This window comes from Ambystoma mexicanum, chromosome 7p (genome assembly GCF_040938575.1).
Source record: "Ambystoma mexicanum isolate Mex_15411 chromosome 7p, UKY_AmexF1_1, whole genome shotgun sequence".
Lineage (NCBI taxonomy): Eukaryota > Metazoa > Chordata > Amphibia > Caudata > Ambystomatidae > Ambystoma > Ambystoma mexicanum.
This window is the reverse complement of record NC_090939.1, coordinates 156175297-156190253: the sequence shown is the minus strand read 5'-3', so window position 1 is coordinate 156190253 and position 14957 is coordinate 156175297. Positions and strand designations below refer to the sequence as shown.

Genomic DNA, 14957 nt, shown 5'->3' with positions numbered 1-14957 from the left:
AGGCGGCTCCTCTGCCTCCGTCCTCCCTTGGTGCATGGTGCAGCAGGTCACTACCAGATCAGCACTTCACGTTGCTGCCTACAGCCTTCCTGGAGCATGAGGAGCTTTTCCCAGGCTTGAGACGAGTTAGACAAATGGTCTTCGAATTGAGGAAGGTACGTACATTCATCATCCATGCAGGGCCATCACAAGGAGAGTTCCTGTCAGAGGGGGAAAACTGCCCTGGACGTCACAGGGCAGAGTGGCCTCACTGGGTGGGGGTTCCTCATGTGTTGTGTTGTAGGTTTTTATTTGCATAGCGCTTCTGGTGTCTGCAGCCAAGTCCCAGTGGTGACCAATTGGGATGTGTGGCCTAGTGTTTATTTCACAGAGTTTAGCACGCAGACACTTCGATTTAAATCCTAGCTTCACTACCTGATCAGCACAGTGTTATTCTGGACCAATCGCTGCATCTCCCTGTGCAATTATGTGGAATGTGATGTGAGACTGTAGCTGCCAGTTACTGTGGTACGATGTGCTAATATTGTCCCATCACTTCTAGTATTCTCCAATTTGGCCTCCACAGCCCCAAAGCCAGATTGTTATGAGTGCAGTAGCGCATGTTTGAGGGGGGGCTCCGCTGCCCACTTTCTCAAATATCAGCTTTAATCTAGCAGGATATGGGAGATAGGCAGTAACAGTTCACCTTTTACATTGTGTTGGCCTTGTAATAACCTGCTCAGGGTCCAAAAAATATACACGAAGTTAAAGGAAAGGGAAATGGGGCACTGAGCTCTGTAACCTGCAAGACACCTTTCTGAACCCGATCATGGCCAACTCAGCCTTTCATCATTTCAGAGGCGGATACAATGAGTACCATTTAGCTGAGCATTATAAGCCACGATTACTTAAGCGCAATGTTAGTTTGAAGTGCCCAAAATAACATGACTCAGATTTTGAAAAATGTGTATCTAAGGAAGAAATGCGGTCGTCACATTGGGTAAGGGAGCCTGAGGAGGGCATTGGCAGGTCCTCACTTTAGGGGAAAGTATTTCTGGCATAGCAGCCCCCCCCCACAAGCCTTTTATCCTGCAAGGCACACAGTGAGGGAGCTCCTCCATCCACAGAGTCTGTCAATGGGTGTATGGTTTCAGAAAACAGGGATGTATAGCCAGAGAGGGCCATGGTGCTGAAAGCAACCGAGTATAGTTTTCTCACAGCATGCCCTATGAGCTAAAGTATGTCTTTGTCTTCTAGTTTTTTGTATAGTGCCTTGAACCACACCTAGGCCGGGAAAATGCTCTCTCAGTTAAATACTGTGCCACTTGAGCCATGATGTATTTGATTTGCAGTCGATATTGGCTTGGGTAACCTCCCTGGAGTCTGTGTCTCCAAGAGAAAACAAAAGCAGGTGACAGATAGGCTGCATCATATGAAGGGTCAGAAATGTGAGATGGACACAAAGGTAATGTTTTCTCAAAGTCTGCCATTTAGTCAAAGTAAAAAGGGGTTCTGATAAACGCCTAACTTTCCCTAACCTAACAGAAAGGTCCCTGCCTAGAAAACTAAAGAAAAATGACCTAGTGTCCAAAATATCTCTGGCCATCACACTAATACATACAAATCAAATTATACAAGGAAAATATGGCTGACTTTTAGTTCAACAAAACAGTTTGTAATTCAAACTCAAATGTTTTTAAAAGCACTCCTTGCGACTAGTATTGTATTCCCTTCCCCTGGATCAATTCAAGAATACTTAGATTACAGTTCTGTTTCAACAAAGTTCTGCTCAAGGAAAATAGAAAAGCCTTTTCCAAACAGTGTCCTTGAAGAAACAACAAATTGCCTTTTCACCACACTTGGTTGATAGTTCAAAACAAATCAATGTTTTCCACAGTATTACTCTTGCAAGGATGATTGACTTTCTCCCCAAGACACAGGTTTCATAAACCAAATGCAAATGTTCTGTTATCATCATGTAACACTCTCTTCAAAGGAATCTACTTCTTACCAAGATAGCACATCACTCTTTCTTCTTCAAATAGACCACTTTTGTCAGGATAGCAAAAAGCAACTTGTCTCACTGATGCTACTGTTTGTCAATAAATGATAAAGCACATGAATTCTCTTCATTCAACAAATGTTCTTTCCACGTATCTTTCTGTCACAAAGAGAACAAACCATGATCTTCTTTCCTGGTCCACTCGCCTGCCAGGACTAACCACTATAAGCCCTTTGCCGGTGTACTCTCCTGCCATGAAGAAAACTCCTATAACTAACTTCAAACTTGATAGCAGTATTGCTTCAAAGACTCTCCACACCAATCTCTCAGTATTGTTTCACAATCTCTTGGAAGGGTGAGATGAATGCTTTCCCAAAAATATATTTCTCAAAATGGAATTTATGCTTCAGTTGTTTTCTTAAGAAATTCTCACAACTTCTTAGCTGATGGTAATGTTGGTTGTGAGCCAGTAGTTGTCTTAATGTGGACTTCTTTTAGCCTATTGGCTGTGGGTAGTATTGGTTAGAGGCTTTCCCCACTGGTAGTCCACCCCAAGTCTTTTGACAGCCTCTTGGCTGTGGGTAGTGCTGGATATATACTTTCCCCTCTTGTAGTCCCTTACAAGAGAACTTTCTCATTTTCCACTTAGCTTAATTTTTTAAAACTTATTTAATGAATACCAGATAGTTAGGCTTTGTTGTCAATAGTTTGGTATTCTATTCTAAATTATGGTTTTGTGACTGCTTTCACGCTCGGAGCGCCCCAGGGTCAGCATTCACTCTCTGCCAACTCACCAGTTCTCTGCAGTGGCTCCCACTGGCTGTCAGGCTTTGCAGTGGTGCTTCTTCATTCAGTTGGCTTTCTCGCCCACCTCTGCGAGCCTCTGGTAAGTTGCACGGCGGTCTCCGGGAGCGACGACAGCTGTTGATCTTGTGCAGCTGCCCTAGTCTACCACACGCTGTTCTGGAAGCTCATCTACTTCTCAGCTGGGCTTCTTAATACACTACTTTCTGCTGCGCAAACGCTGCAGTTCTTCTCGTTTTCACTCTTCGGGGCGACTCCTGCTAGTGGCTTCTCTCCGTGGCTGCCTCTGCACCTCAGATGATTGTAGCTTCCCTCAGTTATGCCTCCCGCACGGCCATTAGCTGCTCCTCAACCTTCTTTGTCTGCTTCACCTTCATACCGTGGCTGGGTCTCATCTTGGATTTTAAATATCCCGCTCAGGTGCTTCAATTGGCAACAATTAGACCGCACCTTTGGAAATCCACCATTCTGAGTCCTCATTGCCTCTGAGCTCCTCTTCTTTGTCCCAGTACTTTTAGCATTATTGGAACTGAAGTCCACAGAAGAGTGTGTAACATTAGGTTTTTTCCATTTTACAATAATAACCACAAAAGTGATCGGTGGAAGGTTTTGAATGAATCTGAACCACTGGCATTTCTCTGGGCACCCTCCCACACCACTGTTTTTTAGCCCATCTTCGCCATTGCAAAAGGGGTCCAGCCATATGCATATCAGTCAGGTACTGCCACCAATGGTAGCAGCCCAGTCCGAACTGCTAGGCCAGGTCCCCGCTGCACAGAAGCCCAAGCAACCTCAGACATGTTTTGGCCTTGTTGGGCCTCCTCAGTGAGGTGCAGCTTGGTTCCCTATGGCGTAGCACGCAAGGGACCCATTTCTGGGCAAACCCTTTCTCACATAGTGAGACAAACTATAAAACTTTCCAGCCATCACCTTTTTGTTTTGCCATTTTACAATAATCCATTGTCAATTCAGGAATTACAGGGGAATGATGAGATAAGGAGGTCCCCAATGACCCCCGGCATGAGTCCCCCTTTCCGTGATCCTTCCACATGAAACTATCCCCAGGGTCAGGATCAGGTAGCGGCTGCCTTTCCCTGGCCACAGGAGAGGAGGCCCATACCGGGTTACTAGTGATGACCTCACTGGATTCACAGTCCCCAGATGGAACTAGAAAGTAATAGTAATGGAAATCATGTTGATCCAATGCACAATAACTACGTTTTGGTGCGTGAAGGCTTTCATTGAGAATTATGTTCGTGTTAAACTGTTTTAGGAGGAGCTGAACAAATTATAAGAAGCAGACATAGGGTGCAATCTCGCCTTAGTCCCTGTTGCTCCATATTGACGATCATTTTGAAAAACAAAACAAATTGACATGCTTACTTCTCCTCAAGTGTGCGCTTTGCAGCACGCCTGTTAAAGTTAATCATTGCTGCAGTGCTGGCATCCACACCCTGGCCATTAGCAGCTTGTAAATCTCAATCAGTGCCTAGCTAAGGTGATGGCTGACAACAAATGGAGAGTGATAACAGGCAGGACAAGTGTGATATATTTGGTTGCATACACAGATGTTGCACTGTGGGAGGGGCCTCCACCTGGCTGCATGGCAAAGAAGTTGTTACACTTTTTTAAAAACACATTATGATAATGCAGTGTACACTGATTAGGTATTGCACCCAAGTTCAGATCAGACGAGCTCAACCTCTAAATGCCCAGTTTGCACATTCACTACAGAACAATCTTTGTGGCAATTCCATCTTTCTTTGGGGAATATATCAATAAAATGCATCAATCAAAGCTTAAATTAATATTGATAAGTAGGGTTTCACCATGGTGAAGAAGATAGCTTAGTGAGTTAAGCACGTGTTGCAGAGATCTGAGTTTCTTGTGTTGGGGTTCATATTTGGGTATATACATGCTGTTGATAGGAGAACTTCCTGTGCTACTAAACATACCTGCAATAAAAGGAACTAGCTATGTATACTAAAATAGCATCATTATGGTGCTGGTCTAGTTAAGTGGTGTTGCGCGTCATTCCTCACACCAATATACTTTATAGCAAGAACAGCATTGCAAGATGAATGACAGTTGCTACATTTCTCGGTGTCACCCATCTACTGGTTTATGCAAAATTTGCAATGTGAAGTGATGTCAGTGTTTCTCAAATGGCCCTTATAACTGCACTCTTCTTCTCTTCTTTACTTTAATCAGTGCTCTCTTTTAGACATATCTTTCATATTATGGGCCCCCTCTGACCAACGTCCTGTTTTCTATAATAAATTCCTGAGCATGGAACATTTTAGAATGTACACAGTGTGAAGAATTGCCATCTGGCAAGGGTGCAAAGCTCTGGCTTTTTTTATTTCTGTTACAATTATGCTGGTAATTCCATCTACAAAAGGTTAATCTGCTAACCAGGTTCCCCTTTTCATCAACTCAATGCCAAAATCATAGTGTACTTGTGCCCTGCTGCATCAGTTGCCTGATAGACAGGGTCTGCTCCGCTCGTGGCAGAGAGCAGATTTCAAGGCCAGAAGATGGCCATTTGACAGCCACAGCAACATCCAAGGTTCTTCCACGCAGGGGCAGCATTTAAGATATTACCCAGCCCCGTACCCAAACTACGATGATCATGAGTAACCCACGCTGGTGGCAGGCAAACTCTAAATAAAGATATGCCCGAGTTCAGGCATGGTGCATGGTACTACTTATGATCATGTCCACAACATTCCAATTGATACTGTACATGTCAGTTGCAAGTCAGCTTGTGTGGAAGGTGATGTGTATTCTGGTCAGCGGATGGAGACTGCCAAATGGCAGGACAGGAGCCAGGAGGACCAGGTCTCCTTTTTGATCTCTTTGTGAGGGCAGGTAAAACCCTCCACCAGAGTCAGATGTCCTGGACCCGGGCATCAAGGGAGCACATCCAGTCAAAAGAAGTAGCCTCACACCAGGGTGCTGTATCTCTATGGGCTTTTGTTCTTAGGGGGATGGGAAGGGGCGGGATTAGAGTAGGCAGGAGGCCCTGGTCGATGGAAGGAGACTTCCAACATCTTGTTTCTCTCCGTCTCTCTTTCTCTTTCCTGCCATCTCCACTTCCTCTGGATCAAAGCACTTTGGGTGTGACATTAGTCGGGCAAAGTCCACTCCGTTCAAGAACAGGGATTGGACCACTAAGTGGGGGGACCAGAAGGACTTGAGTGAGGGTTAAGGAATGTGGGGACACCAAAGGAGAGGATGAAAACTGCATTCTCCCAGGGCCATTGTTACCAATCCCATGAAGGATTTCCCCTCCCATGAGATCCACCCACTGAATACCACCCTCAGGGGGACTATCAGGTAGCGGCGTCACCTCCCTGGCCTCATGGAAAGGGGCCTCCCCCATAGAAGATGTGACAACAGCCTGGGATTTGTCACACTAACCCAAACTCCAACAGTGTTTCCTACCTAACTAACGAAACTCGGACAAATGTCAGGAAGTCTGGGGAAGTCGACCAAAAAGGTATCTGGACCGTCAGGGCCCCTACTCTATTCTTATTGCTACAATAGTCAAAGTCCAAAAGGAACACAGTCTTCTTCCAATCCAGCATGTTGACAGACCAAATGCTATAGGATTTCCAAGGGTATAGCATAATGGTACCCTTATTTGAGCTGATTCCCCAAAGTTCGGTGTAGACTTTAATCCAGCTGGTATTTCTCGATGTTGCAAACAGTCTACTTTTCTCATTTATCTTGGCATGCCCCCACTGGGACAAGGAAGATGTTTCCTACATTCCTTTTGACGTATCAGTATTACACTCTTGTGGAACTGCCCAGGGATCTGTGTAACAAAGTGGTTTGTGACTTTCTTATTCTCTGTACTCCGCCCGGACTTGGGCTTATTCCTTTTACCTGCTTCACGGACTTCACTGGGGGTCGAGGGTCAACCCTCCTTCTTTCAGCTTCTTCTCTCGGCCACTGCCTGGGCCGATAAACTCTTGTTACCAATGCTTCTTACAGCTACCGCCTGGGCCGGTTACTTCTGTGGCCATTTGTTCTCTGCGGCCCTTCGCTGCTGATGATGATGATCTCGGCGTAATTGTTGGACTGCTCGGTCCACCCACTACAGATCACACCACCACGTTTCATTCTCGCCCATCCCGCTGCTCGCTCCCAGGTGGCCTCCTTGAATGCCAGGTTCTCCTTTCGATATTGTAACCGCTCTCACAAGCCCAGAACTGCACGGTCCCAAGCCAGACAGGTCAGAGAATGATGAAGAACACAGTCCTTCTTCACTGTTCAGTTTAAGTAGTGGGGACAACCCCAGCGTAACATCAGTCAAATTAATTACAGCCGTTTTTCTTAATAAGCGGTAGTGGTTTTGAATTCTGGTTCGCTTCTGCCCTTGTCCTACCAGTTGGCTCAGACGGATTATCATAACATAATTTCAGACATAATTCTAAATGCAGGGATTTCCGACCCCAATGTGAGCTTACGGGGTTCGGAGTTAAAAGCAACGTATCCCCGGCCTGCGTCCTTATCCCCAGCAGGTGAGTTCCTCCCCATGACGTCCTCACGCATATAACCACACCTAGGGGGACTAATGGTTAGCGGTCGCACCTCCCTTGCCTCATGTAAAGGGGTGCCCCCCTGGAGAGAAGTGACGCTATCTGAAGGATCGTCACAGAGTACCATGCCCTCCCCTACTCCATGGTGGCAGAAGCTGGATCAATGCCTTTAACAGAAGTTGCGAGATTTCTTCCAGGAGGACAGGGGATGGCAGCTAAGCAAATTGTCCAGGGAGCAGTGGAGGAGACAGAGATAGTAGCCTTGAGACAGTAGTCTTGAGTTAATGGCCTAGGTGGACCAGGCACCCGAGGTGGTGTTTCAATACTCCTGAATAAACATCAATATTCTATTCATCAATGGAGAAGAAAGGACAAAGTCCAAATTGAATATGTTTTTGGCTATTGTTGGAAGAGACGACCACAGAGGCAGAGAGGTTTCTTCTTGGTATACCTGTGCCTCTACTTTGGCATGGGAAAATGCCATTGGGTCGTCTTCCTGAGGGAGTCTGACCCCTGAGGAAATGGGCCAAAATGAACAGCACTTGGGGAAGAAGGATGATGAAAGGCCAAGCCCAGAGATCGGATCATGGCCTGAGATGCCTTAAATGTATCTCACGACTTGTCTACCATGGATCCAAACTGGTTATCACAGTCAAAAGGCATGTTGAAGAGCTTAGTTTGAATGTCAGAGGCAAACCCAGATGTCCACGAACATGAATTTCTCCTGTTCACCATTCTTGAGTCCAATTGAGCAGCATAATCATCTGTGTCCATGCCTATTTGAAGGCTTTGGCATGCTGCTCCCTTACCATCTGACACCAATTCGGCAATATCCACCTCTGCCTCAGAAATGACACTCCACAGGGTAAGAGTGTATTTGGCAAGGGCACAAGTTGCATTGACAGCCCATAGAGCCAGACTGCCAGATGCAAAGATTGTGCACTGTAGGGGGTCAAGATTTTTTCCTTCTCTGTCTTGCACCTAGTCCTCTTGGACCATGCAGGGTGGTCTGGACCACCAGACGTTCAGATGTGGGTGGAAATAGTAGAAACAAAAAGAATCTGATCCGTTGGAGTAGGGCTAGCAAAATTCCTGTCCATGGCTGGAGTAGAGTTAGGCTTTAGCTCTATCACCGTTGAATGGGAGAAGGGACTCCCCTAGCAGGGCCCTGCTCCAGAAACGGACTGGACCAGGGGCATCAAAGGAGCAGGCAGTCCAGTTATCGCCACAGCTTTGGCAATGGCTCTTTGAAATGAAGCATTGGGCTTTCCATTTGCCTGCATACATTTGAATTTGGGTGAGGTGACCAAACAGCTAATGTAATTCTATCCATACAACTCCTCGGGAATGTCCTCATTCTGCTCAGACTCCATGGGTACCAAACCACTTGGCAAGCCCTACAGTGCCAAAAGATTGGAGCCAAATGGCACTTTAAATGTGTGTCCTCCACAACTGGGGAAAGAACAGAGCTCATTGACGTGCAGTTGAGGGTCAAAGAAGGTGTCACTACCAGCCCCAGTCATCAGCACTGGGGCCTGGGTGAATATGTTAAGCCTTTTGCACCTGAATTACTCCAACTGCTCCAGAGCGGAGGAGCTGATGGGGACATGCTCCTGTGTAGTTGGCGATTCCTCCGATAGGCAGTGTCTCTGAAGTGGGAGTGTCACTGTTGCTTACTGGAGGTTCAAGAAGAATCTTCCTTCCAAGAGTCCCTGGGGGAGTGGCACTGCTCACAGAGTTGTTTATTCTGGTCCTTTTTATAGCTATTACGAGATAATGAACTAAGTTCCTTAGTTTGAACCTAGGATTTGGTGGAATCATTAAGAGCCAATGCAGGAGACCTAAAAGGTGTTTTCCTGTCCATTTGGAGGGAGGTGAAGAGCATGGCTACACGTTACCAGAGGGCCTGGGGTACATAGACTGGCAGGAAACACAGTCCTCAATGTCTTGATCGGAAGCCAGGCACCAAAGGCACATCTTGTGGGAGTCGTACATGACATTTCCCCGATTATTTGCAGGACTCAAAGCTTAAGGCTATCAGGAGAGACATGATGCAGTGATAAATTGCTATTCAGGTGCTCAAAGTCATCTATCTGGCTGAATCCTAAGATTAGAGACAATACGAAAAAACATTTTGGCCAGATTGGTTTCTTGTTGGCATTAAACAATTGGGTGATCTGGTGAGGAATAACCGCTGGATGTCTGCCAATGAATTGAGGGAGAGGTGGGACTTTTGGGATTTGACGGATTCGGCATACAGGTGTTTGAAAAGATGTATGGGGACCATTGATTGGATGGATGTTGTGAATTTGGATATTTTTCTGGCTGCTTCTGACAAGTCTGGTGGCTTAGCGAGTAGGGTGTCCAGGTTGCTCGTGTCGAATTATCGCGGTAATGAGACGCTACGGGATACTTGGCGTGAGAGAATTGGTTCGGAAATCACATCCGATTGTTGGAGTAGCATTTGTAGGAATGTCTCATTATGTTCTTTGAACTTAGGTGAACGGGCGAGACAGCTCAAAATTGTGAACTGTGTTTATTGGACTCCGGAGAGGTTACAACGGAGGCGGATGATTGATAGTGATGCATGTTGGGGATGTATGAATGCTGTTGGATCCTTGGAACACATGTTTTGGAACTGCGTGAGAGTTTCTGATTTCTGGTCTGAGGTATGTACTGCTTGTATTCAGGTTTCTGGTGGGGATCCAAATTTGGATTTCAAGACTATGATACTGGGAGATGATTCCGAACTTGACGATCTTTGTTCAGCCCATAAAAAATTTATTTTTAGGAGCGCAATTGTTGCAAAACGTCTGATTCTTGGGGGTTGGAAAGGCAGGGTTTCCCCATCGTTGGAAGACTGGACAGATGAAATGCATAAACTCTCAAGAATTGAGAAATTGATCATCAAAAAGAAACTGAAATTGTCTCTTTATGAAAGGATTTGGAGTAGGTTCAATTATCTCTGCTAAACACTGTCTTTTTTTTAATAACTGTTTTATAGTTATATGCATATCTATAGAAAGTGTTGTATGTTTCGAATGCAACGTTTTAATATGTAAATTTGTAAATATTTAAATTTAAAAAAAAATTGCTATTGAAAGCAGCGACGTGCCTTAAAGAAGCACGCTGAGCATGCAAAAAAAAGAAAAAAAAAAAAAAGGAAAAGAAACTGCTGCTATCGGGCACATAAGGCTTCATACATCACCCATGATATCATACCCGAGAGATGGGCACCAACGCCACATAGCATAGCGGACTGCAAATCTGCTCTGGGTCCCCTGGTGGCTTACTGACTCTAGAGCAGAGGGCTTCAATGGAGCACAGCTACATGCCAGGGGGTGAGGGAGGAGAGTGAGCCCTGGTAAGAATTGCCATATTTGTAGCCCAGTTGCACTGATCTTGTGTGATGGAGAGCCTCGTTTCACCATGGCCTCCATCGCCCATACTCAGTGTGACCCGGGGCTGTGATGTAAAGGGGAGTGTTGCAAAATACAGGAAATAAGCACAGCCCGGAATTGCACTTTCCTGCATTTGGATTGTGCTTCCAGGCTGTGCGTTTCCTGCCTGCCAACCAGACCCAGACAACCAGCGTTCTAATTCAGCGGGGATCAGAGCACCACTTTGCCGAACCCCAGTGCCAGATATCAAATGTTTACTGGTGCCCTACTCCCCTCAAACCTCACAGGCCAACATTGAAGGCCGCATGGGGAGTGGAGGGTGATCAGGGAATGGAGCACTGTGCAGAGAGTGCAGAAGCAGAGTTTGACATAAAGATTCAAGGAGCAGGAGCAGAAACTAGCTCCTGGGTGTTGGGTATCACCCAATAGGCAGGAGCTACGGCTGGGGACCCAGGGGAAAGTTCATAGCACAGAGCAAATCCAACTTCCATAGGAGACACATTTTCAACTTTGAGCACATTATGTATGATTCTTTATCTCTAAAGATACACTGGATGTGTCCTAATTCTTCTTTATTAACCTTCTCAAATACTGAAAGTGAACATCACATATGCATGCTTGTAAGGCACCAGTTGGCCTGGAGAGCCAAAGATAGCTCCTGGTAGTTGTTGGCTTCAAGCTAACTAGGGTCTTCCAGACCGAAGCAAGCAGAGGACAAATCGCTCCCAGCTTCAACAAATCTCGAACCCTGCAGAAGGGTCCCTGGGGTGTATCATTGCTTCTGTGGTGAAAGCCTTGTGTTTAGTGCACACATTATCCAAGAAAAGGTGGCCTGGGTCAGTTTGTGTGCAAACCTAAGGTAGTGTGAAATGGGGTCGCGAGGTACCTAGCTGAGAACTTGGGTGGAGGGTTCAGGAGTCTGTGCACCGACTGGGAGAGAGGAGTCAGCAAATAGACCAGTGAATGAGTGGCATCGGGCAGTGGTGTATGGCTTACCAGTACCATTCGTAAGGTCAAGGTTTTAAGTTGTTGTATTTGAGGAAAGAATAGTAACACCACTTAGATGTGAAACTATATTCTAGGACTGCAACCTTGGCTTTTTTGTTTTATGGAAAATAAGGGCCCAATTCACAGAAGCTTTTTATAATGGCAAATCCCCATTGCAAAACTCTGTGAATTAGGCCCTGAATGACCAACACTATTTGTAGTTCAATCTTTTGCATTCTAGGAAAATATTCTGTCCACTGTGTTCAGTTTAATAAGGATATTAGTCTTCTAATGTGGGGCGATACTGCAAAGCAACATTATTTTGAAAGAATGTATAAAGTGTTTGGCAACCACACTTCCATTTGGAGCACCATTAGGGGCACCGTCAGGGTGCAATAACCATTGGTAACTGTGTAGCATTTTTGAGTCCATGTGTACAGAGGGTGCCGAAGCCCGACGCCATTTTCTAAGGGGTGCTTGGAGTGTTAAAGTTTGAAGAACACTGTTCTAGAGGTTACCTTCGTAAAATGAGGAACCTGGGGAAGGAGGGAATCTGTTATAAACATTCATTTCTTTTTCAGTCGGGTCATCAGTGAGGTTTCTGTATTTATTGGTGAAACAGGAATAGTATTTAAAAAAGAAAACGCGTACATAGGATTAAACAGTCGCCTGCCCATTCCATAAACGAGATGCTTTACAAAGGGGTTGATCAAGTGGTTGAAATCCAGCTGGTGGTAGGTGACAAATATTGGGAGCAATGAATGGGGACAAGGAGTCTGTAGGCTCGTACTGCTTGCAGCATTTCTCAATAGTTAAAAAAATAACGGAAAGCGATTGAAACACTTAACACCGAGCCAAAATGCATCAGACAGGGTGCGGAGTTCCACTGAGTAATGCCTACAGAAGTGTGGCGTAGTCCAAGGTGCAGCTCTGCAAATGACATCTGAAGGCATGTGTTGCTAGAACATCACAGATACTGCCTTCCCCTATATTGAATATGCATAAAGAGCCCGCCTTCAGGTTGTAAGGACATTCAGACATTGAATCATCCAGTAATACCTGGAAGAACTTACCCCACACATGCCCGACTCATCATGTGCCTTTTGGATCCTAGGTTCAGACACTAGAGCCAGCATGGGGCTAGACAGCGAAGTCACTGGTATCAACGCTGCACAAGGGATGAGCGTTAAGTACCCTCTAATCCACAAGTCACCTAGTGGAATAGAAGACCTCAATTGTGGAGTACCTGCGAGAGAAAATATCGGAGACAGGCCCACTAATGGGGTAGTCTGTGCCATAAAGGGGTGCAGAGAGACATCTGACCCCATACAGAGGGCCTGGGAAACCTAACAGCATCTGTCTCACGCAGACCTCTGGTACGGATGGCAACAGGGCATGCATTGAAACCGATAGCTCCTCCCCGGGTTTTGGTGGTGGGCTATGGACTGGGTTCTGTTGAGGGGTGGTCTCTGAGGCCATCAGTTTGAAGTGGCCTAAGTTGCAGTGTTCCATTACCAGACCAAAAAGCCCAGTGTAGCCCTTAAACCAAGAGCTGGAGACTTCCCATAGATGGAACAGAATGATCCCTCCACAGAGTGGCCAGGAAGGCTAGGCTTTTTTTTGTGTTTTTTTTTTTAGAGGCAGCGGCTGAAGCGGTTTGTTTCTTGTTAGTAAACTGCCCTACATGCTGCATGTCTCTTCATTTTGAGCAGAGCAGAGAAACCAGTGTCCAGCGTAGGTGTTCTGCGTGCTTGGGATTGCCTATGGCGTCACACAATGTGTGCACTTAATCTTCCAGAGCTTTCACCCCCAAAAGGCAGGGTGTGCCCGTTAGCTCTGCAGCCCAAACTATGAGAGGAAGATGTTTGGGTGATGCCCTGAAGTGTATTGTGCAGCCGCCTCATACTTGGGCCAGGAGAACGGAGAGAAGAGACCTGCGAGACCTGCCTTGCCTCTGGGGCACACCTGGACAATGAGCCTTCAATCGGTTTTGGGGTTACTATTAGCAGAACAACTACCATGGGCCATTGTAAATACTTTAGGTGAAACCCTGAAAGTTACCGCAGTGAAGAAGAGCCCTCAATGGTATTCTCAGGGTCAGCTGCAGACAGAGCTTCAGGAGAACCCTTAGTGAATAGACCAGACGGAGGCAGATGCCGCATCTGGAAGGCCACCCGTCAGACATCTACAGATCACAAGTCGGAATCCTGACTTGGCCAATTTAGACTCTTCTCCATCAGAGATTAATAGAAATGAGTCACAGTGTTGGGTAAGAGTAACACCTATGATTCAAGGTACTTCCGTTTGTGGTGTATCATGTATAAAATGGTACAAATTACCACCTGTTATTTTTAGACTTTTAAGCCACAACACTGTGGAAGCAAACATTACAGGTCATCTCTACCCAACTAGACTGCCCCAACCCACCCCCGTGGAATACAGGTGCTGTAATGTCAAAGGTCAGGCAGAGGACACCATCTCATGATGTCCTGCTGAGCCCTTAGGCACGATCTTGGGCAGCAAGAGGCTGGAATGGGAATGTGATGCATATATACCTGCAGACCTGGCCCACTTCACAGTGGGAAGTAAACATCAGCTTCAGAAGGCAGGCACGAGAACTGCACAGGAAAGGATTGCGACAGTGCATACACCAAACACGATGGCATTAATAGTGCATGAGCATCCCTGGGGCTATTAGAGACATATTTCAGCAATGCCAACATTCCTCCATGCAGAACGTAGAAGATCTTATACTGCAAAACATACATCGAATTACAAAACACATAGCGAATTACATAGGTTGTGTTCCCCTACACATTTGGAATCAGCTATGGGAGGCTGTGCCAGGGATCCAGTGTCATGACTCTCTCGGGTAACCAATGAGTTTCCTCAGTATATGAACATTTGTTTGACTCGAAACGTAACTGGGTAGGGGCAGAGGACATGTACAAACAGTAATGTGTAGGAATTCGGATTTCAAGTATGTGGCATATTATGTTCAACATACATCATATTATTTTCAGCTGTGAGGATGCTGATATGTATACATATATCAACATTTAAGGCATCACCCTCACTTAGCGGTATCATATATTTCATTATATAACACTAGTGTTGGGTCTGTGACAATGTTGTCCTTGCATCCAATATCAGTGTTTCCTGACATGATGTACAGATATCACTGCATGTGATCTACTGGATTTTGAGATGCATACATAATGTGGGATGGTGGGCAAA

At 45.8% G+C, this 14957-nt stretch overlaps 1 protein-coding gene across 1 annotated transcript in view; it reads right to left on the bottom strand.

Moving 5' to 3' along the window:
• ILDR1 (immunoglobulin like domain containing receptor 1) overlaps positions 1-14957 on the bottom strand; it is a 192603-nt gene that overhangs the window by 107608 nt on the left and 70038 nt on the right. The window lies entirely within an intron of this gene.